Source organism: Rana temporaria, chromosome 8 (assembly GCF_905171775.1).
Source record: "Rana temporaria chromosome 8, aRanTem1.1, whole genome shotgun sequence".
Lineage (NCBI taxonomy): Eukaryota > Metazoa > Chordata > Amphibia > Anura > Ranidae > Rana > Rana temporaria.
Genome location: NC_053496.1, coordinates 97,121,927 through 97,146,269, shown reverse-complemented (window position 1 = coordinate 97,146,269; position 24,343 = coordinate 97,121,927). Strand labels below are relative to the sequence as shown.

At 43.6% G+C, this 24,343-nt stretch overlaps 1 protein-coding gene across 1 annotated transcript in view; it reads right to left on the bottom strand.

Annotated features, from left to right (window-relative positions):
* SCD (stearoyl-CoA desaturase) overlaps positions 1 to 3,834 on the bottom strand; it is a 58,279-nt gene extending 54,445 nt beyond the window's left edge. The window contains exon 1 of the mRNA XM_040362333.1: positions 3,747 to 3,834. The gene's annotated coding sequence lies outside the window, so the exon portion shown is untranslated. The remainder of the gene's footprint in view (positions 1 to 3,746) is intronic.
* Between the last annotated feature and the right edge of the window lie 20,509 nt (positions 3,835 to 24,343).

Here is a 24,343-nt window from a genome sequence, read left to right as displayed (position 1 = left end):
AGGGCTTAAAACAGGTGGTAAAGCCTCTTTAGTGCCTGTCAAATGCCTCCGAAAAGCGATCTGTGCATGGATTGCTTTTCTGAGGAGCAGCAGTCCTTGCTGGTATCATACAAGCCCTACAAAAGCCATTCTGATGGTACAGAAATGGGGGGTTGGGTCAGGATTTAAAGTAACATACACACATACACACAGACACATGCTTACAGACGCATGCATACACACACACACACACACATACATACATACATACATACATACATACATACATACATTCACAGACACTCACATGTGCGCACACACACACATGCATAAAGCCATTTTAAAATGAATCTAGCTTCTAGCTCAGTACCTTTCCAGTTTCCTCATTCAGCCGGGTACTGCACTCTAGGGGGAAGCAGAGAGCACATCACACTCCTCTGCACTTTACTTTTACTTTTGAAGTCGACGGAGCTTCTCACAGTGCCGATGTACAGTTCGGCCGTCGGCAGGAGATCGGGCTCATTAGTGACTGAGTATGAACAGCTTGTAATACAGAAAGATTTGTATGATGTGGGTTTGGTGACACTTTCATACCTCCCAACTTTTTGAGATGGCAACGAGGGACAACTATTAGCAAAAGTATGTAGGCATAGGACACACCCTCTGCCACCCCCCTTAACCTCCCTGGCGGTATGATTCTGTCTGGAATTACGTACCAAAAGCGGTACAATTATTTGCAAGGAAATTTGGCGTTTTATATTGTAGGCCTGCAATTCTTAGGAATAACTCACTTAAATCTGACCAAACAAGAGTGTAGTAGGCATCCCGGGTATGAATTTTTTTTTAAAAAACAAAATTATAAATTATAATATAATAAATAATTATAAATAATTATAACAAAAAATAATATAATTCTAATAAAAATTATTCAATAATGTAATCAAATCAAAATCACTGAAATGTGCTCAGTTGCAGAATTGTCGCTGTCATTACTTTTATTTTTTTATGACGAATGTCCCCACAAATCGCTATCGCACAATTCTGCAAGTGATTATAATTTATTATCGCTGTTTTCTAGCTGCTCTAAAACCATTTTTGACATAAAGGGACACTTTTGGACAATCTACAGTTTGCAGGGAGAAAGAACAGTTTTTATTATACAAAAGAACATGTAGGGCACTGGGCAGACCACTAGGGACAAGGGGGGTGTGTGTATTTTTTACATACAGTACTGTAATCTATAAGATTACAGTATACTGTATGTATTGTGTTTGTTTACTTTTTTGAATTTGGCGCCGTTCTCCGCCCCGTGCGTCGTAATGTCGCAGGGAACGGAGATCGGCGGCACACGGGGACACTGTGAATCGAGCGAGCACCCGCTCGCTCACACAGCGGGGATGCATCGCTGGATCCAGGGACAAGGTAAGTAACTTGCCTGTGGATTCAGCGAGCAGGTAAGCCGCGCCGCTGCACACTCTGCACATCTACCCCGAGCGTGACTCGGGGATACCGATCCTAGCATTGAAAATCCACCCCGAGTCACGCTCGGGGATACCGCCAGGGAGGTTAAAGGAGGATTATACAAAGAAAAATTATTAGTTAAACCCAAAAGTGCATTTTAACCACTACTATTCCTTTGTGTTGGCTTTTGGAATTTACAAATACAGCAATTTATAATTTGGATGAAATGTTTAGCACTGGGGAACACTTTTTGAAAGATAAAAAGTACTTTTTTTATTTAACTATTTAGATCAGACCAAAATGAGGGACAAATAAGGCGAAGAGAGGGGCAGAGGGACTTTGTTTCAAATCAGGGACAGTCCCTCGAAATCAGGAACCTCAACCTGCCGCATTCCTCCTGGGATGCATGTGATGGGGAGCATTCTACTGCATCTGATTCACCATTGGCTGAGAGGGCTGATCGGGACTCGGTCAGCTGCTGGTTTTTCATCATTTTTTTTAACCTGCCGTTGTGTACAGGGCTTAACTGAAAATGGCCAGATTGGAAGACTGTCATCTATCAACTGTCATTGTGTATCTCTACATTAACTTCATGGTATACACACTGAGGATGATTTACTATATACTATGTAAATGCAGTTGCAATCTGAAAGTGCCGTAAATGAGGAATCATCCAATCATATACAACCAAAAATGCTGTTTTTTTTCCTTGCATATGATTGGTTATTCTTTGCAAAGTCAAACTTCACTTCATTTACTAAGCTCTGGAGCAACTGCACTTGCAAAGTGCACAGTCTATTTGCCTTTAATAAATAAACCTCTGTGCCGCTGTGTAACGCCTATGCATAGGTATGCGCAGTCTACTGCATTAGGGTGTGCACTTAAAAGCTCAAACACACAGGCGTGTGTGTGTCTACATATATATGACCCTGGCACATTGATCTCCCTGCTGGCACAGTGAAAGAGAAGAGCATAAACACTTCTTTTATGGCAGAGCTGGTAAGAGGGAGATCTTTCCCATGTTCCTTCTGCTACACAGAGCGATAATACTATTGCACATGGGGTGATTAGAGCGTTCCTGGACACACCCGACACACCCTGTGCGCACACCTATGCGTCTATGATAGTTGCCCTAGACTGAGTCAAACCATCTTAGAAAGCTATATATGCCCAAATGGTCAACAAAATGCTGATTATTATGCTGCGTACACACGATCATTTTTCGGGTTGTAAAAAACAAAGTCTTTAAAAAATTTCATTTAAAACTATCGTGTGTGGGCTTCAGAGAATTTTTCGGGTTCTGAAAAACGACAAAAAAAAAAAAAAATTCGAACATGCTCTATTTTTTAACGACGTTTTAAACAATGTCGTTTTTTCGGGTTGTAAAAAACGCGTGTGGGCTTTAACGACGTGAAAAACCCGCGCATGCTCAGAAGCAAGTTATGAGACAGGAGCGCTCGTTTTGGTAAAACTACCGTTCGTAATGGAGTAAGCACATTCATCACGCTGTAACAGACAGAAAAGCGCAAATCAGCTTTTACTAACACAAAATCAGCTAAAGCAGCCCCAAGGGTGGCGTCATCGGCATGGAACTTCCCCTTTATAGTGCCGTCGTACGTGTTGTACGTCACCGCGCTTTGCTAGAGCATTTTTTTAAAACGATCGTGTGTAGGCAAGGCCGTTTTATTGATGAAGTTGAAAAAAACTTATTTTTTTTTAAGAGCCTGAAAAACAATGTTTTTTACAACCCGAAAAATGATCGTGTGTACGCGCCATAAGATTAAAATAAAAATACACATTGTCAAGTTTGAAATCTAAATATAGCTACAATCAGGGGTGGACTGAGAACTCATGGGGCCCCTGGGAGATAGAAGATTATGGGGCCCCCGGGCTTACAGATGGCCACCACGCCAGGAGGCATTGCATAGGCAGGGCAGCTAAAATCTCAGGAAAAGCATGTCGATTTTGAACATATCAGGCACTGATGTAAAAAAAAACACAGATTTTGACATACTGTCCCTGGTTTTATTGAGCCTGGCAACCCTGATGGGGCCCCCGAGTGGCATGGGGCCCTCGGGCAGTGCCCGAGAGTGCCAATGGTCAGTCCCCCCCTGGCTACAATATTCTTGGAGGCATTTTTGTTAGATGCCCGCATGAGTAGAACAGCACACAGTAAAATAATGTGATGGCTTTAACAGACACATAGTGAGATACAGTTAGGTAGAATTACTTAAAGGCTTTATCAGATTATCGTATTAATAATACAGTACAAAATATTTGCTGCAGCTCATGTCTGCTGTACTTACCAGGTTAGTGAAAGTCTTGAGATCTGAACCACAGGGACTGGAGATATCTCAATAGCAGTTTCAGATAAGGAGACAGCAATCCCATCTCCAGCTTTATACCCACAACTACACGTGCCTTATCTAGAAGTCCATCCTCCTGGCATAGATAAAACGTCCGACCGACAGTGACCTTGCCATTGACTCGATAACGCATGTGTCATGAACATTCCACAGCTTCACTGAATTAACAGTAACAAACTTTATGATGAAATGTGATCATAAAAAAAGCACCGTTGTATGATATTTATATTAATACTGTATTTTCATATAAAGGTATGAAGCACAGGGAGTCCCCAAACTTTTTAAATGAAGGCCAATTTACTGTCCGTCACACTGTTTGGGGGGTAAGACACTAGTCAGTGGGAATAAAAAATACTTCTACATTGGTGTTGAATAGGAGTTAAAAATGCCCTTACGTCATTGGTCAGTGGGAGTAAAAAAATGCCCTTGTGTTGCTGGTCAGTAGGTCATGTGTGGTCCAGAGAAGGACTTTTGGACACAAATGAGCTTGTTGCTTGGTCAGGGTCCAAGGGAATGTGACACTGATATTTATAGAGGATGGCTCAATACTTATGGTGATGACAAGGTCTGTCTGGATTTAAAGGGGCTAATTTAGTGCTATGGTTAGGTTTTAGGGTGTTACGTGTTATCTTAACCACTTAAAGCGGAGGTTCACCCAAAATTCCACTTTCTGTCACTAGATCCATGCAGTATGCTGGATTTTTTTTTTGTACTTATCGTTTTAGCCGTATTTCTGCTCCGGCTCCGAGCGGGGAATCCTTCGGGGAATGGGCGTTCCTAAATCAAGCGCAGTTGATTGACGGGCTTGGATAGCGCGTCACGCCATCCGGAAAAATAGCCGACGTGACTCTCGGCTGCTTACGGCCCTATTCGGGGCCTGCGCCTGCCGTGTAGAGCTGACTGCGCAGGTGCCGTAAATTGCCGAGAGTCACGTCGGCTATTTCTGGAAGGTGTGACGCGCTATCCAAGCCCGTCAATCAACTGCGCTTTTACTTAGGAACGCCTATACCCGGAAGGATACGCCGCTCGGTGCAGGAGCAGAAATACGGCTAAAATGATAAGTACAAAAAAAAAAAAAAATCCAGCATACTGCAGATGTCAGCAGTATGCTGGATCTAGTGACAGAAAGTGGATTTTTGGGTGAACCCCCGCTTTAAGACCCGGACCATTATGCAGGCTAAAGACAATTCGGCACTGAGTCGCTTTAACTGACAATTGCGCGGTCGTGCGACGTGATTCCCAAACAAAATTAATGTCCTTTTTTCCCCCACAAATAGAGCTTTCTTTTGGTGGTATTTGATCACCTCTGCGGTTTTTATCTTTGCGCTATAAACCAAAATAGAGCGACAATTTTGAAAAAAATGAATATTTTTTACTTTTTGCTATAATAAATATCCCCCAAAAATATATATAAAACATATTTTTTCCCTCAGTTTAGGCCGATACGTATTCTTCTACATATTTTTAGTAAAAAAAAAAAAAAATCGCAATAAGCGTTTATTGATCAATTTGTGCAAAAGTTATAGCGTCTACTAAATAGGGGATAGATTTATGGAATTTTTATTATTTTTTTTTTTTTACTAGTAATGGCGGTGATCAGCGATTTTTATCATGACTGCAACATTATAGTGGACACTTTTGACACATTTTTGGGACCATTGTAATTTTTACAGCGATCAGTGCTCTAAAAATGCACTAATTACTGTGAAAATGACACTGGCAGTGAAGGAGTTAACCACTAGGTGGCGCTGTAGGTGTTAAGTGTGCCCTAGTGAGTGATTCTTACTGTAGGGGGGATGGGCTGTGTGTGACAGGAAGCGGTGATCACTGTCATTGTCACTAGGCAGAGCGGGAGATGCTTGTTTACATGAGCATCTCCCCGTTCTTCCTCACCGTGAGACGATCGTGAGTATCCCCGTGGCAATCGAGTCCACGGGACCCGCGGTCGGGCTCACGGAGCTTGCGGCAGGCACACACGTGTTCACAATTTCGCGATCTTAAAGGGGACGTATATATACGTCCTTCTGCCTGTCCGTGCCATGCTGGGAACATATTTAACCCCTTCCCTGCCCCCTAGTGTTAACCCCTTCCCTGCCAGTCACATTTACACACAGCAATTGGTGCAGTTTTATAGCACTAATCGCTGTATAAATGTGAATGGTCCCAAAAATTTGTTAAAAGTGTCCGATGTGTCCGTCGCAATGTCACGGTCACAATAAAAATCGCAGATCGCCTCCATTATTAGTAAAAAAATAAAAATAAATTTAAATGCAATAAATCTATCCCCTATTTTGTAGACGCTATAACTTTTGCACAAACCAATCAATATATGCTTATTTCGATTTTTTTACCAAAAATATGTAGAAGAATACATATCGGCCTAAACTGAGGAAAAAAAATGTTAAAAAAAATAAATTGTGATATTTATTAAATAAAAAAGTTAAATTGTCGCTCTTCTTTTGTTTATAGCGCAAAAAATAAAAACCGCAAAGGTGATCAAATACCACCAAACTAAAGCTCTATTTGTGGGAAAAAAGGACATCAATTTTGTTTGGGAGCCACATCCCACGACCGCGCAATTGTCATTGAAAGTGCGATAGCGCTGAAAACTAAAAATTGGTCTGGGCAGAAAGGGGGTGAAAATGCCCTGTGTTGAAGTGGTTAATATGGATCAAATCAAGCGGGTCCTTGCACTATATAGTTGATGTTAGCGCTAAAAGGAGATTGTACAATCAGATTGTATAGTGTATGGCCAGTTCACACCAGAAACATTGAGGTTGATTTACTAAAGGCAAATAATCTGTGCACTTTGCAAGAGCAGTTGCTCCAAAGCTTCATTAAAGGTTTGTTTTTTATTTTCTAAATAGGTTACTTTAAGCTCATGCATTGTTGGTTCACTTACCTTTTCCTTCAATTTCCCTTCTAAATGTTTTTTTTTCTTTGTTTTCTTTGCCTGAATTTCTCACTTCCTGTTTCTCCTTAGCAAGGTGTTCAGTAAGCTGTTCTAAATGACTTTCCACCGCTCGGATGATGGTGGAAAGCTTACTGAGGAGAAACAGGAAGTGAGAAATTCAAACAAAGAAAAAAAACATTTAGAAGGGAAATCGAAGGATAAGGTAAGTGAACCAACAATGCACTAGCTTAAAGGAACCTATTTAGAAAATAAAAAATGAACCTTTACAACCCTTTTAGTGAGCAGAAGCTCTGCTGTCTCTCCTTATCCAATCATGTGCAAGCAATAATGCTGATTTTTATACTTTTTTCCCTTGCACGTGATTGGGTATTCTTTGCCTCGTTACCTCATTTATTATGCTTTGGAGTGACTGCACTTTGCCAAGTGCACAGTCTATTTGCCTTTAGTTAATCAATCCCATTGTGTTCCTGTGCACTTACTTTGCCTTCCCCTGCAGTGCGCTTTTCTGCACAAAAAAAGTATATGTACTACTTTTGAAAAACACGCCGCACCAAATCACATGGTGCTGCAGTACCATGCAATCTGCACAAAGCATGCCTTTCCAGCACCGCGTTCTGGTGTCAACTGGCCTTTACTGTTGACTGACTCACTACCTCTGCTATAAGTAGCATCAACTACTCTTTTAGTAAAACAATACTTTCTAAAGCTGGCCATACATTATACAATTTTGTTGTACAATTTTTATTTAGATTTACTAAAACCATACAATATGAGGTCACGCCTAAACACTTTTAATTAGATGCAATTAGGCAGGCCCTTGTACTATATAGTTGAAGGTAACTCTAAAGGAAATTAAACAAGAAAATAATGTATGGCCAGCTTAAAGCGGAGTTCCACCCAAAAATGAAACTTCCGCTTTTCGGAATCCCCCCCCCCCCCTCCGGTCTCACATTTGGCACCTTTCAGGGAGGAGAGGTGAGCAGATACCTGTCCAATACAGGTATTTTGCTACCACTTTCAGGCATAGATAGCCAAACCACCTGTGGCTATCCACGCCACATCCGGTGCCTCCTCCGCCCCACCCCACTGTCTTCTCTGAGACGCACAGGTCCCAGAAGACAGCAAGGACCAGTGGGATCGTGCAGCGCGACTCACGCATGTGCAGTAGGGAACCAGGAAGTGAAGCCGCAAGGCTTCACTTCCTGATTCCTTCACCAAAGAGGGCGGCGGAAGCCCTCGGGAGCCGAGGGACAGATTGGCTTCAAGTGCCGACATTGCGGGCGCCCAGGACAGGCAAGTGTCCTTATTTTAGAAGTCAGCAGCTGCAGTATTTGTAGCTGCTGACTTTTAAACTCTGCTTTAAGATTCCTTTTGAACTTTCCTCCTGCTAGTTTGAGGTCATGTTCTTGATCTTGGCTTCATTTACGGCCATCCTAGTTTCCCCTTTCCCTTCATTCCTTAAGGATACTCATTGCGCTTCTGAAGTCTGTCCTAATATGTGTTATCCCTCAGACCTTTCACCAATTTTGTTTCTGAACACTTATCAATATCTTTTTGTAAGTGAGGTCTCCAGAACTGGACACAATATTCTAAATTAGTAACTAAAGATCTACTGTATATAGATATCCACAGAGTAAACTCTACAGAGTCCCCACTTCCGGGAGTCCTCGCCGCAGGAAGTTTTTATTTTTTGTGCTATAAACAAAAAAAAGTGACAATTTTGCTATAATAAATAACACCAAAAAATATATAAAAAACAAATATTTTCCTCAGTCTATGTCGATATGTATTCTTCTACATATTTTTGGTAATAAAAATTGCAATAAGCGTATATATTGATTGGTTTGCGCAAAAGGTATAGTGTTTACAAAATAGGGGATAGTTTTATGGTATTTTTTTTATTAGTATTGGCAGCGATCTGTGATTTTTTATCGTGACTGCTACATTATGGCGGACACATTGGACACTTTTGACGCTATTTTGGGACCATTGTCATTTATACAGCGATCAGCGCTATAAAAAATGCACCGATTACTGTGTAAATGACACTAGCAGGGAAGGGGTTAAACACTAGGGGGCGATGAAGGGGTTAAGTGTGTCCTAGGGAGTGATTCTAACTGTGGGAGGGCTGGGCTACAAGTGACATGACAGAGATCACTGCTGCCGATGACAGGGAGCAGTAGATCTCTGTCCTGTCACTAGGCAGAACAGGGAAATGCCTTGTTTGCATCTCCTCGTTCTGCCTCTCCGTGACTCGATCGTGGGACACCGGCGGACATCGAGTATATACGTATATACATATATCGTCGTGCGCTGGATGGCAAGTGATTAAAAAAACATTCACTGGTGGGGAATAGTGCTCCTGTTTCTTGCCTTGTCATGCTGTCATGTGCCCCTGGTAAGGACTACAAGTGGATATATACTGACACTCATGGCACGATCCATTGTTGAAAAGCACCATTGTTGCCGCTGATCCAGAGCAATGGTGTGCAACCGACCCCACATGTTTGGCCAAAGACCAGGCCACTTTTTGCGATTCGGCACTGCGTCGCTTTAACTGACAATTACGTGGTAGTGCGACGTGGCTTCCAAACAAAATTGATGTCCTTTTTTTCCCCACAAATAGAGCTTTCTTTTGGTGGTATTTGATTACCTCTGCGGTTTTTATTTTTTGCGCTATAAACAAAAATATATTTTACTTTTGGCTATAATAAATATTCCCCAAAAATATATCTAAAAAAAAAATTTCCTCAGTTCAGGCCGATACGTATTCTTCTAAAAAAAATTTGTAAAAAAATATCGCAATAAGCGTTTATTGATTGGTTTGCGCAAAAGTTATAGTGTCTACAAAATAGGGGATAGAATTATGCCATTTTTATTATTATTTTTTTTTTTACTAGTAATGGCGGCAATCTTTGATTTTTATCATGACTGCGACATTATGGCAGACACATCGGACACTTTTAACACATTTTTGGGACCATTGTAATTTTTACAGCGACCAGTGCTATAAAAAATGCATTGATTACTGTAAAAATGACACTGGCAGTGAAGGGTTTAACCACCAGGTGGCGCTAAAGGGGAGCGAAGCGAAGTCAAGAAAAGATGGAAAAATCTCCAAAAGCCATCAAATTACAGATTAGACTTTCTTATAATATGTCAAAAAAAGTTAGATTTTATTTCCATCATTTACACTATCGAAATTACAGAAAACAAAAAAATGGCGTCTGCAAAAGTTTGGGCACAAGTTTGCAGAATTTATAGCATGCACAATTTACCTTTGCAAAGCTGAAACCTGCCAGTGTCATGGATTGTTCTCAATCATCGTCTGGGAAGACCAGGTGATGTCAATCTCAAAGGTTTTAAATGCCCAGACTCATCTGACCTTGCCCCAACAATCAGCACCATGGGTTCTTCTAAGCAGTTGTCTAGAAAACTGAAACTGAAAATAGTTGACGCTCACAAAGCTGGAGAAGGCTATAAGAAGATAGCAAAGCCTTTTCAGATGTCAATATCCTCTGTTCAGGATGTAATTAATAAATGGCAGTCATCAGGAACAGTGGAAGTTAAAGCAAGATCTGGAAGACCAAGAAAAATATCAGACAGAACAGCTCGCAGGATTGTGAGAAAAGCAATTCAAAACCCACGTTTGACTGCACGATCCCTCCAGAAAGATCTGGCAGACACTGGAGTTGTGGTACACTATTCCACTATAAAGAGATACTTGTACAAATATGGTCTTCATGGAAGAGTCATCAGAAGAAAACCTCTTCTACATCCTCACCACAAAAATCAGCGTTTGAACTTTGCAAATGAACATATAGACAAGCCTGATGCATTTTGGAAACAAGTTCTGTGGACCGATGAGGTTAAAATAGAACTTTTTGGCCGGAATGAGCAAAGGTACGTTTGGAGAAGAAAGGGCACAGAATTTAATGAAAAGAACCTCTGTCCAACTGTTAAGCATGGGGGTGGATCAATCATGCTTTGGGGTTGTATTGCAGCCAGTGGCACAGGGAACATTTCACGAGTAGAAGGAAAAATGGATTCAATAAAATTTCAGCAAATTTTGGATGGTAACTTGATGCCATCTGTGAAAAAGCTGAAGTTAAAGAGAGGATGGCTTCTACAAATGGATAATGATCCTAAACACACCTCAAAATCCACGGGGGATTACATCAAGAGGCGTAAACTGAAGGTTTTGCCATGGCCTTCACAATCTCCTGACCTCAACATAATTGAAAATCTATGGATAGACCTAAAAGAGCAGTGCGTGACAGACAGCCCAGAGATCTCAAAGAACTGGAAGACTTTTGTAAGGAAGAATGGGCAAAGATACCTCAAACAAGAATTGAAAGACTCTTGGCTGGCTACAAAAAGAGTTTACAAGCTGTGATACTTGCCAAAGGGGGCAGTACAAGATATTAACTCTGCAGGGTGCCAAAACTTTTGCAGACGCCATTTTTTTGTTTTCTGTCATTTTGAAAGTGTAAATGATGGAAATAAAATCTAACTTTTTTTTGACATATTATAAGAATGTCTAATCTGTTATTTGATGCCTTTTGGAGATTTTTCCATCTTTCCTTGGCTTCGTTATGCACATTAATACAAATTTTTACCTGGGGTGCCCAAACTTTCGATCCCCACTGTATATATGTCCTTTTGCCTGCCCGTGCCATGCTGCAGACGTATATCTGGGAAATATGTTTTATTATTATTATATTATTATTTTTTATAATTATTTATAGTTATTTATTATATTATTTATTATATTATAATTCATGATTTCATGTTTCAAACTTATCATACCCGAGACATCTACTAGACTCCTGTTTGGACAGATTTAAGTGAGTTATTCCTAAGAATTACAGGCCTACATTTCTATGCAAAACAATGTACCGCTTTGAGACGCAAAAATCGGCCATAATCCTACCGCCAGGGTGGCTACGTATTAATTTTCAGGTCTGAGTAAATGTTAGTTTTGAGGGGAGAGGTTAAAGTGTATGTAAACTAAAACTTGAAACACAGCTAGTAAAAGTAAACTGACTGGTGTTTAAATGTTAAAGTGTATGTCAAGTCGTAAAGATTAAAACTAGGTTTGCATCGATACCGTTTTTTTAGCAGTGAGTGCGAATACCAATACTTTCAGTCAAGTAATTGCAGGGTACCGAGTACAGATACAAAAAAATTGTGCAAATCCCACTGCAAAGAATCACATGTGATTTGAGCAAGAATGCAATGCGATTCCTGTCCAAATTAAATGCGATTTTCCCAACTGCTCCTGTGTGTATAGAAAGAGAAAAGCCCCACTTAGTGGGCAGTTTATTCAAAATTTTAGAACTCACAGTACATATCTGGCCAAATGCAAAATAATCTACATAGGTGTCCTGGTCCCGCCGATGATAGCAAATCATGGCAGCTGGAGGTGCTCACAGGGCTGGAGAAGAAGTTCCAGGACCCCGTGGGTATAGGGCGGAAGTGATGTCTTATTGGGGGCGGACCACCTCTACATCTCCTCCAGCCCAGTGAGTACCTCCAGCGGCCGTGATGTGCTATTATCAGCGGGACTGGGACACCCATGTAGATTTTTTTTGCGTTTGGCCAGCTATGTACTACTGTGAGTTCTAACATTTAAAAAAAACTGCCCACTAGATGGCGCTTTTCCCCTTCTATATACACACAGGAGCAGGGGGAAGATTGTTTGTGATACTTGTTCAAATTGTATGCATTTTTTTGCAGTGTGATTTGCACCCATTCATTTTCGCACCGCAAAGTATAGGTTTCAGTAATGGGAGCATTTGCGTGACTACCGATACCGGCACCGCTGCATCCCTAATTAAAACCCCTGTTAGATTTTTATTGCTATACAAAGTTCCATTAGAGCGATTTAACCTCACTTCACTACTGCTGACAAATTCTTACCAGATAGGATGCGAGATAAAGTCTCTGTGAGTAACAGAGACAGAAGTCTAGAATCCCTGTCTGTATCCCTGTTGCTGATTGGCTTCTGCTTCCTGCTAAGTAAAGCTATTAATGGCAGGACAGAAAGTCCAGAAACTATTTTTAACAGAGCCCTGGATAGCAGTAAAAGGCAGGTAGGGGTTCTAGTCCTTTCCACTCTATCCAAACCTAAGAAAAAATTATGAATGGAGGGGTCTGTGCAGAATGGTGGGGCTGTGCTGAAGGGGGGTCCATCTGTGCTGAATGGAGGGGTCTGTGCAGAATGGGGGGTCTGTGCTGAATGGAGGGGTCTGTGCTGTAGAGGGGGTCTGTGCTGAAGGGAGGTCTGTACATTCTCTAGCTGAATTATCTCAAGAGCTATTTCACACTGCCAACTGGCCACGTTATCGGTAAAGTGCCGCTAAAAAGTGCCGCTTTACCATCGTTTTAGCTGCACTATTCGGCCGCTAGCGGGGCGCTTTTAACCCCTGCTAGCGTTTGAAAAAAGGGTTAAATGTGTATCGCCGCTGCGGAAGCGCCCCCCCCCCCCCTGAAAAAATTTCAGCGGACGCCAATGGGTGTAGATGAATACTTTTCTTTTTGGTATCAAAAACCCTACGCAGAGAAATAAATTTCTTAGCGCCCCAACATTGCTCTTCAAAAGATCAGTATTTCTTTGCCTGCTAATCTATCCAGGCAAAGAGTTTAAGAGGTTGATGGTAATGATAAATATAAATGCATGAACTATTGTTACAACACATACAGTTCATGGAGTTGGTGTCCTCATCGTGTACTAATGTAACAGTCAAGATTTCTGTCGCAAGATATGTAAGCTATTGCTATTGGGCCAGTAATGGCAAGATGACATATTGTGTTGTCAGAATACAGTACAAAGTTCATTAGGAAACACTCGATGGTCTCCTGATAGAACTAAAGTTTAAATCGAGGACTAACAATATGAGCACGTTAAGCATCATATGCTTAAGGAGGTATACATGACTATATGGGGAAAGTCACTGTGAACTCGGAGATATCATCATGCCGTGCCAATTTATAACCAATTATATTAAATCAAGTTGGACAGAAATACTTTGTTATTCTTTAGTTGTAAAGCATGATTGCTGAGTAAGTAGGGTTGCCACCTTTTCTTCAAGTCAAAACCAAACACTTTAGCGGTGCACAGCATTTTCTTTTTATAGTATAAACTATACATATATTTTGCTATTAAAGAAAATTTCTAATCATATGAAGTTAATAACAAGAGTCCCCCTTACATCAGGGTGCATAGAGTTCACTTTCACTTTAAGGGGGGACTCTGCAGACTCTGATGTAAGGGAGAATTCTGGGGATTCTAACGAAAGGGATGCTCTGGGAACCTTATTTAATCACTTAACCCCCGGACCATATTGCTGGTCAAAGACCAGAGCACTTTTTGCGATTCGGCACTGCGTCGCTTTAACTGACAATTGCGCGGTCGTGCAACGTGGCTCCCAAACAAAATTGGTGTCCTTTTTTCCCCACATATGGAGCTTTCTTTTGGTGGTATTTGATCACCTGTGCGGTTTTTAGTTTTTGCGCTATAAACAAAAATAGAGCGAGAATTTTGAAAAAAAAATAATATTTTTGACTTTTTGCTATAATAAATATCCCCCAAAAATATATAAATGTAGCGCCCCCTTACTTTCAGTACGGGCACTACACTAAGGTTAGTGGGGAATGGAAGGGTTAGTTTTACTCCCATTCGTGATTTATTAAAATTCAGGCTGCTGCCCACTTCAGAATCGGTCCTGTAGGTCAGTCTGCACTCCAGGGGTATGTTATAACCTCTGGGCGGCAGTTGGCGCTAGAGGGGTTCTGACAGACCCACCTTCTCCCAGCAGCCAATCAGAGGAGTTCTTCCCTCGTTGGGCCTGCTGGGAGGGAGGTATATCTGGGGCAGCCGTTTTTTGGCGGGTTGTTCTATGCGGGGCCTTAGTTCCAGGTGCGGTACCCACCTTCAGGGTACGCGCACCCATGGGCCCCGCCACCGCGGCCTGCTTCGCTGAGGTTGTGCACCATGCAGAGCCTCATCCTGACATTGAGAGGGGCCCCAGCGACTTGCTGGGTCCCAACCTTCTGTTGAGAGGATCCTAAGCTGGAGGCTGTGCGATGGGGGATTGGCTCGGGGGAACCTAGAACTAGAGGTTGTCCAGGAGGCCTAGACGAACCATCGGGGATCCGGTCACCACACCATATGACAGGTATGCTCAAGCTGTCAGTGGGTGACACTTATTGAACTAACTGGGAGGATTTGCTCAAATTGATCTCACAAATCCCAAGTTGTCCGGCCTGTGGCAGAGGCCCTGAGTCAGGCCTGTGGCAGAGGTCTGTTTCCTCCCAGTGATCCGCAAGTGACGCTCCGGCTGCCAGGCCTGAGATAACCGCCTGTCTGGGGGCACTTTACCCACCCTGATTGGGGGTGGCGACACATTGAGCTATATCATTGCTGAGAGCAGGCTTGCTCTCTCTTCATATCCAAGGCCTGATACTAAAGTTCTCTATGCTTATCAACCTTTCTCTGTCGTGTGCCATGTTGATGTTGGCCGTGTTGGGCCTTGGAATAAAGCATTGAAAACTGAATTGATGTCTGGACACTTGCTCTTTATTCACACTCACAGAAGTCACCCCTAGACCAAGTCAAGAAGGTAACCCAGTAAGCCGATCCCAAACTAATCAGCGGCTCCTTCGGGGGTGAGCGCTACATAAAAAAAGTTTTTTTCCCTCAGTTTAGGCCGATACGTATTCTTCTAAATATTTTTCGTAAAAAAAAATCGCAATAAGCGTTTATTGATTGGTTTGCACAAAAGTTATAGCGTTTACAAAATATGGGGTATTTTTATGGCATTTTTATTAATATTTTCTTTTTACTAGTAATGGCGGCGATCAGCGATTTTTTTTCGGTACTGTGACATTATGGCGGACACTTCGGACACTTTTTTAAATCAAAAACGACATTTATTGAGCATAAAGAAAAAGGATGACAGACACGTTAATAAACGGTGCAACATGCACCACAAGCAAGGATACAAGGCAATGTCAGGGATACACACATGACGGACACAACAAAAAAATAATAAGCCACATATGCAGGGTGATACATGCGGAGAAATGCACAGTAGTAGACTAATAGGCAGAAGCACGGAGCCCTACTCATCAGGGGTAGCACAGGCAGAGGCCTCCCCCAACCACCTGTCCCATACCTTATAATATTTATTGGGACAGCCCCTGTGGACATACAGCAGTTTTTTAAAGGGTAGGGTTGCATTAACAGCTCTAAGCCACTGTTGCAGGGTAGGGGGTGGTCCTCTCATCCAGGTTCTAGCTATCTGAAGTCTAGCGAGGAACAACGTCTCTTGTAGAAAGGTGTTGAGGTATTTCTCGGCCTCAGACAGTGAAAAAATTCCAAGTAAGCATTGGCGGGGGCATAGAGACAATGGTGACCCCATACGGTCGTGAAGGAACTGGACCACCTGCGTCCAGAAACCTCGCACACAGGGGCATTCCCAGAGGAGATGGTAAAAGGAGGCGTTGGAACAGCCACAGCTCGGGCAGTTGGGGTCACTGCCCGGTCTAAACTTTGCGATTCGGTGAGGTGTCAGGTATGAGCGATGTAGGATGTATAGCTGGGTGAGGCGGTCTGAGACCTTGGGAGACACCAGTCTGCAATTAATAAGGGCCTCATCCCAGTCCTCCGCCGACACCACCCCCAGATCAGGCTCCCAACGGGACTTCACCTGCTGGAGAGTGGCAGTCGCCGAAGGCACTAGGAGGTAGGAGTAAAATTGGGAGATGAGTTTCTTTGGGTCAGAGCCCATTACGATGTCTACAGGTAACGGGGTCTCGAGCGCAGGGATGTTGGAACTGAACTGTGTAACTAGTGCATGGCGAAGTTGGAAATAACGGAAAAGCATGTGGTTAGCCAGGGTGTGGGTTTCCTTAAGGGATTGGAAGGACCTAACCAAGCCGAGGGCAACGACCTGTGTGAGGTATATAACTCCACTCTTGATCCAGATATCGTGGTCAGGGATTGTGGCCAGCTCGGGGAGTCGAGGGTTGTCCCATAGGGGCGTGTGCGAGTGTGGAGACGGCGCTTCGCCGACAGTCATGGCGGTTTGCCAAATTTTGCGGTGATGGAAAAGCATTTGTTGTCTGTCACCCGCCCGTCGGGAATCGCGAGGCTCGCCGAACAGAATCTGAAAGGGATGTGAGACCAAGCCGGGGGCCTTAGAGCACACCATGGCCAGGTAGCGCTCCCTGTCGGAGTGATGAAAATAATAAAAGTGGGAGAGTTGGGACGCAATGTAGTAGAGAAAAAGGTCCGGGACCGACGCACCACCCTGACTGGTTGGGCATTTTAGCACCCGCCAGGACAATTTGTGCCGCGAGGGGCCCCAGATGAATGAATTGAGGATGGATTCCATGGCTTTAAAAATGCGGGGGGGGATGTACAGTGGGGCATGCCAAAAGGCATAGAGCAGCTTCGGGAGAAGAATCATCTTGACAAGACTTATGCGACCCATAACTCCTAGGGGTAGCCGGGACCATGTTTGTGTCTTGGACTTAAGGGTAGTGAACAAGGGCTCGATATTGAGGCGCATATAGTCCGAGGGGGATCTGGTAATGTAGACACCCAGATATTTGATGACATCTGTTCTCACTAAGGGGAGGGCCGCCTGATCTGCGGTAGGGGGGCCTAGGTCCAGGGGAAGGATATGGGACTTGGTCCAATTTATTTGTAATCCTGAAAATTTCCCAAATTTTGTTATGAGTTGGAGAGCCGACTGGAGCGAGTGGCCCGCATCCGAGAGGTACAGGAGCATATCGTCGGCGTAGAGACTGAGAAGCTCAGTAACCCGTCCGCAGCGCAGCCCAGCGATCCCGGGGTGGTGACGCAGAGCTATGCATAATGGTTCCACTGCAAGGGCATAGAGCATGGGCGAGACTGGGCAGCCCTGACGAGTGCCCCGGGACAAGGAAAAGGGGGAGGAGGTCCTACCGTTGACTCTAATACGCGCCGTAGGGGCCTGGTAAAGGAGTTGGAGCCATTTGACAACTTCGGACACTTTTGACACATTTTTGGGACCATTGGCATTTTTATAGCGATCAGTGCTATAAAAATGCATTGGATTACTATAAAAATGCCACTGGCAGTGAAGGGGTTAACACTAGGGGGCGGGGAAGGTGTTAAGTATGTTCCCTGGGTGTGTTCTAACTGTAGGGGGGTGGACTGACATGGGGAAATGACTGATCTTCTAGTGGCTTGCGCGAGAGCCGACGTATAGCTACGGGCTCTCGCGCAGGGGAGCCGATCTGCCACCGTATAACTGCGGCAGCTGGTCGGCAAGCAGTTAAGGAGGAACACTGAAAAGTCTCATTTACCTTAGTGTACTTACTCAGAGGCAGGAGAGAGAAGGGGGGAGACTTCAGTCACAGACAGGGATGTATGGTGAGCTCACTCACCCCTTGGCAGTCAGCACCTCTTATCCAGATGTATCTGAGGCTGCTGGACTTTAAATTTCCGGCCCCCACTTTACTTTTCTGAGGCACAGCTTCAGGGTTTGGAGTGTGGCCAGACACACAGGGGTAGGTGGCGGGAGGAAGAGGAGCAGATCGAGCCCTCTCTCCCCTCCCGTCTGTGTGTGGGGGAGGGGGGATGTAAGTGCTGGCTTTGTGCAGCATGAAAGAGAGTGTAACAGACACTACTCTTAGCTTAGACAATTGCAGCCAGCAACCCTGCTGGGACGCCATAGTCCAGTCTGAATAATGGGCCAGTCTCACAAAGAGATACGATGGCGTATCTCCTGATACACCGTCGTATCTCTGAGATCCGACGGTCGGATCTATGCGACTGATTCATAAGAATCAGTTACGCATAGATCTCCCTTAGATCCGACTGGTGTAAGTGACTTACACCGTCGGATCTTAGGCTGCAATCTCCCGCTGTCCGCTAGGTGGCATTTCGTGTTTTACTCGCAACGAATATGCAAATGAGGAGATACGCTGATTCAGAAACGAACGCCCGCCCGTCGCTTTTTTTTTACATCGTTTGCGTTCGGCTTTTTCCGGCGGATAGTTACCCCTGCTATATGAGGGGTAGCTAATGTTAAGTATGGCCGTCGTTCCCGCGCCAAGTTTCAAATTTTTACGTCGTTTGCGTAAGTCGGTCGGGAATACGGATGGCCGGAATTTACGCTGCCGCCGAAAACAATGACGTCCTAGCGACGTCATTTGGAGCATGCGCACTGGGAAATATCGCCGGCGGCGCATGCGCAGTTAAATCGGCGCGGGAACGCGCCTGATTTAAATTGTACACTCCCCCTAGCCGCGGAATTTGAATTCCGCCGGGGGAGTTACGATCCGCCGGTGCAAGTTTGGAGGTAAGTGCTTTGTGAATACTGCACTAGCCTCGCAAAAGTGCGCCGGCGGATCGTAAATCACATAGATTACGCGGATCTAAAGATCCGATAATCTATGTGAATCTAGCCCAATGTGTCCAAGTTTCAGGCAGTCTGAAACCTGGACACATGATTCCAATCCCGAACTGTATGGGTGAATCCTGGACAGGTGGCAACCCTACTGCTGAGGCGCAATGGGCCTAGGTACAAATCAACGGTATAATAATGGGATAAAACCCCAGCCCTTGCCCCTTCACCCAATTTAATAAACACACTTACAACCATTATTTTGGAAAGGGCAAGGCCACAGCTTTATTTAAATTCCAACACATAACATATGAACTTTAAACCAATGCCAGTCACAGTTGTACTGTGAGCACGCAATTCCAAAAGGGGCCTGTCCTTACAATAAGTGCTGGACAAACAGCCTACTTCCAGTTTTCCATCAATGGCATAGCCCATTACAGCAACTTTAAAGCTGGCAAGGTCAAGAAACCGCAGCAAGCCGTGACATTCTATAAAGAGAAAAAGGGGTGGGAGGGTGGGCAGCTTTTCCAGCCACGTTCTTCTTCAAAAGGGGGCAATACTTTTCTGAGCTGAGGCCCAGCCCATCTCCCATAGTTCCACCAATCCTTGGTGACCAATCACCCAAATTGTCTGACACCTGGCCATGGTCATATCCTCCATCAGTCAAGGCTCTTTTCCCTATAGGGGCCTTCATTACAGTATGGGATAGGATTTACTATTAAAGGATCTTATTAATATTTACATAGTGGTGGTTTTACTGGTGCTTATGTTTATACAATTTTATTACAAAGTATTTGAAAAAAATAAGAAATAGGAAAAACCTTATTTTTACAGTAAAATAAAAATGACTACCGTATATGACCCTCTACAATTTGTTTTCTTTTTCAGAGTTCACCCCCCTCATTGGTGTACCACCCTCCAGCTCAATTTTAGCACACATTCCAATCACAGCTGGCATCAACTCCTTCCAGTTTTTACAAAGAACATGGTTGTACCCATTGTTAATTTATAGGTTACAGTCTCCTTTGATGAATGTGGGTCAAATTTTTTTTAGAGCAACAATTATGTCAAAATAATATAAAGTGATACTAAAGTCTAATTTTTGGGTTTATTTTTTTCTAACAAAATGTGTTTTAGTTAAAAATAACAAACACATTATACTTACCTCCTCTATGCAGTTGGTTTTACACAGAGCAGCATGGATCCTCCTCTTCTCGGGTCACTCTTCGGCTCTCCTGGCCCCACCCTCCTGTTGAGTGCCCCCACAGCAAGCGGCTTGCTATGGGGGCACCCGAATACAGTCACAGCTCCGTGTATCCATTCAGACACGGACCTGCGGCCTGGCTCCACCCATGCCCCGACCCTTTCTCTCCTCATTGGCTTACTGACTTTGACAGCAGCAGGAGCCAATGGCGCCTCGCTGCTGTCTCAGCCAATGAGGGTCAGAGTCCCGGGCAGCCCAGACACTCCTACAACATCGCTGGATCTAAATGGGCTCAGGTAAGTATTAGGCGGGCTGCTGCACACAGAAGGATTTTTATCCTAATTGAATGCCTTTACAACCCCTTTAAGCCTAATCATTGACATAAGAATTAGCATTTAGGCTCCTTTCACACTAGCCGACTTGATACGACTTGATAAGAGATAAGATAAGAGATATGATAAGAGATATGATAAGATCATATGTGCTTGTTTTCCTGGATTTAAAAGTTAATGGAGTATTGTACCTTATAAAAACAAATCTATGTGGCGCTAAATAGTAACTGAATGATACAGAAACTAGGTGACTAAAATCAATAAAAATAAAAGTCCAAAAAGTCATGTGAAAACTAAGAAAACTTGAACGGTGAATCCCAATCAGTGAATAATTCTTGAATAGGAAGGAGCCATGTGATATTCTCTGGAATATGACACACACTTGTAAAAAGGACCGCCACCAAATCAACAGAGGCTTACCAGAAATGTTGAACCCTGAAAAGCATGCGCTTTGAGGGTCAACAGAGCTTGTTCTGATAAATGAATATATAAATCAGGAATCAAATCTTCAACGACACAAATCCACCAATCAAATGGAAAGGATGTATAATGCTTGGAGATGGAGAACCATGGACGGTCAAACCACGGGCCCGATGTAATTAGAAAAGAGTTGGAAAAAACGCACATAGTGTAATACTGTAGGCAGTAGGTGTTTAATAAAAGATGGAAACACTTACATGATAGGTAACAATTAAGACACTTGATCAAATGTACGTGGCAGCAGTGGAGTCTCCCTGCTTCCAGAGAATATCACATGGTTCCTTCCTATTCAAGAATTATTCACTGATTGGCATTCACCGTTCAAGTTTTCTTAGTTTTCACATGACTTTTTGGACTTTTATTTTTATTGATTTTCTGATCACATAATTGGTGATTCTACGGTTTATTTTAGTCACCTAGTTTCTGTATCATTCAGTTACTATTTAGCACCACATAGATTTGTTTTTATTTGTTATTTTCCATTTGTTCAGTGGTTTTTGTGGCTGCTCACTATTTTGATAGCGCGGATTTATTTTGTTGAGTATTGTACCTTGTTAGCCATTGATTAGCACAGAAAGTTTGGAGTTTAAATTATGTATTTTATTAGCTAACTCAAATCGGAACTTCACCCAAAAGGGGAAGTTTTGCTTTTCCTAAACCCCAACCTTTGGAATGTATTTTTTTTGGGGGGGGGTGTACCTCATTTTGACAGGTTTATTTCGACTCACTCCCACTTTCAGAAGTCCAAGTCCACCCCTTCAACTGCAGCCTCTTGGGTAAAGTCACAGGTCCCAGGAGACTGCGGGAGCATTTAAATGGTGCAGCTCAGCCCGCGCATGCGCAGTGGGCAGCCGGCTGTGAAGCAGCAAGGAGTCACAGTCAGCTACCCACAGTTAGGCTGTCGGCAGCTGGAACAGGTAAGTGTGTGTTTTTTTTAAAAGTCAGCAACTACAGTATTTGTAGCTGCTGACTTTTACAATCTTGTTTACAGGATAAATATCCTCTTGAAGCTATTAAGCATGCAAGCTTGCAGGATAACATAGTTCCCTTCTTCAGGCTTGATACAATTTCCTGAATAAAGGGTCAAAATTACTGTATCTCCAAAGCTTGCATCTTTTAAAGTGTAAGTTCACCTTTACAGAAAATCTGTAAGGTGAACTTACACTAGACCACCCCCCCCCCCCAGTCCCGCTGTTCCGGAGTCCCACGATCCCCCACTGTCAGACACTGGGTTGCCTCTTCACTGATCCGGGAATTCAAAATCCCCATGGCTTAAAGAAGAAGTCCAGCCTGAGCTTTTTAGACTGGGCTTCCCCTATGGGTCACCATTTTTAGTGGAGAGCGGTCTGAAATCCGCTCTCCGCTGAGGTCATTGCTACAGTTGTCCCGATACCACTTTTTTAAGACCGAGTTCAAATACCAATACTTTTTTTCAATTACTCAACGATACCGATTACCGATACTTTTTTTAATGTCATGTGACAATTTGACTAATGGGCACTGATAGGTGGCACTGATGGGCACTCATAGATTGGTACTGACAGATGGGCACTGACAGATGGATGGCAATGACAGATGGAACTGATGGCGCTAATAGGCACTGATAGATGGCACTAAAAGGTGGCATTTATGGGCATTTATAGATGGCACTGATAGGGGGCACTGATAGATAGAACTAATGTCACTTATGGGCACAGAAATGCAGCACTGATTGGCAATTGCATAATTAATTACATGAATGATGAGAGGAAGGATTTTGCAATGCTATAGCATTGCAAAATCCTTCCCCTCCTCTCATCATTCATGTCATTTAACTTCTAGTAAGTATGCTGTGACACCCATATTGGTACACCTTGCACTTGGCTGCAGTAAGCCAGCAGCGGACATCTTGTTACACCCGGCCCGAACTATATGGGCTGGGTATAACAAGATGTTCGCTGCTGGCTTACTGCAGCTGAATGAAGGGTGTACCAAGATGGGCTTTGTGATGTTTACCCGCCGACGGAGACACAGAACGTCACTTCCTGTACCGAATGCAACGGCTCCGGTCACCATTTTGGAAGGAATGGCCAGCATACGCCTGTGTTCCACTGCTGCTAGACCGATCTCCGCTCTGTCCGCCGACTTCCAGTTCCAGGTATTGGATCTGGCATCGGTAGCATTTGTGCGAGTACAAGTACTTGCACGAATGCTCTGTATTAGTTCCGGGACAACCCTAGTCACTGCCATCAGTCAAGGCACCGCGTCATACTGACTTCTAAGTCTGGATCCGCCAGGTGCCTTGACTGATGACAGTCTCAGCAAGCCACTGAGACGCTAAGACAGCCGCTCCCCGCCCCTTCACAGCTCAGAGCTCCAGTGAGCGTGGAGAAGCAGAGAGGAGAGACGCTGACTGACAGGTAGCAGCTTTCCTCTCGGGGATCTGTAATGTTTGGTGGCTCAGTTCTCAGTGCAGAAAAAGCGGGGGACAGCTGCAGCATCGGTCTGAATCAAATATCAAGTATGTATCAAAAAAACAAACATACTTCTCTTTTAACCTCCTATCCATACCTCACAGCATGTACAGATAGGAGGCATTCTAACTGGTCAGCACCATCACATGGGTGGCGCTGACCAATCCCATTGTCCGTCTTGTCAGTGGTGGAGGAGAGAAAGCCAGGATAATTTAAAATCCCCGGACCAGTAAAGTGACAGCCTGATGCCTAATATCGCTTAGATCGTGGGACTACGGTACAGTGGGATGGGGGGAGGGGGTCCTGTGTAAGTTCACCTTACATATTTTCTGTAAAGGTGAACTTACCTTTTAAAGCAAACCTTTCCCTTATTTTAACTAAAAATCACATCAGCATACAGCTCTGCATGCTATGAAATTATCTTAGAAAATGTAGTTTAAACTTTTTTTGCTTTTACTTACAGTTACTGGCCCAGATTCAGATAGGAGATACGACGGCGTATCTCCTGATACGCCGTCGTATCTCTGAGTCCGGCCGGTCGTATCTATGCGCCTGATTCATAGAATCAGTTACGCATAGATATCCCTAAGATCCGACAGGTGTAAGTGTCTTACACCGTCGTATCTTAGGCTGCAATTTCACGCTGGCCGCTAGGTGGCGCTTCCGTTTGTTTACGCGAGGAATATGCAAATTACTATTTACGTCGATTCAGAAACGAACGACCGACCGGCGCTTTTTTTTTACGTTGTTTAC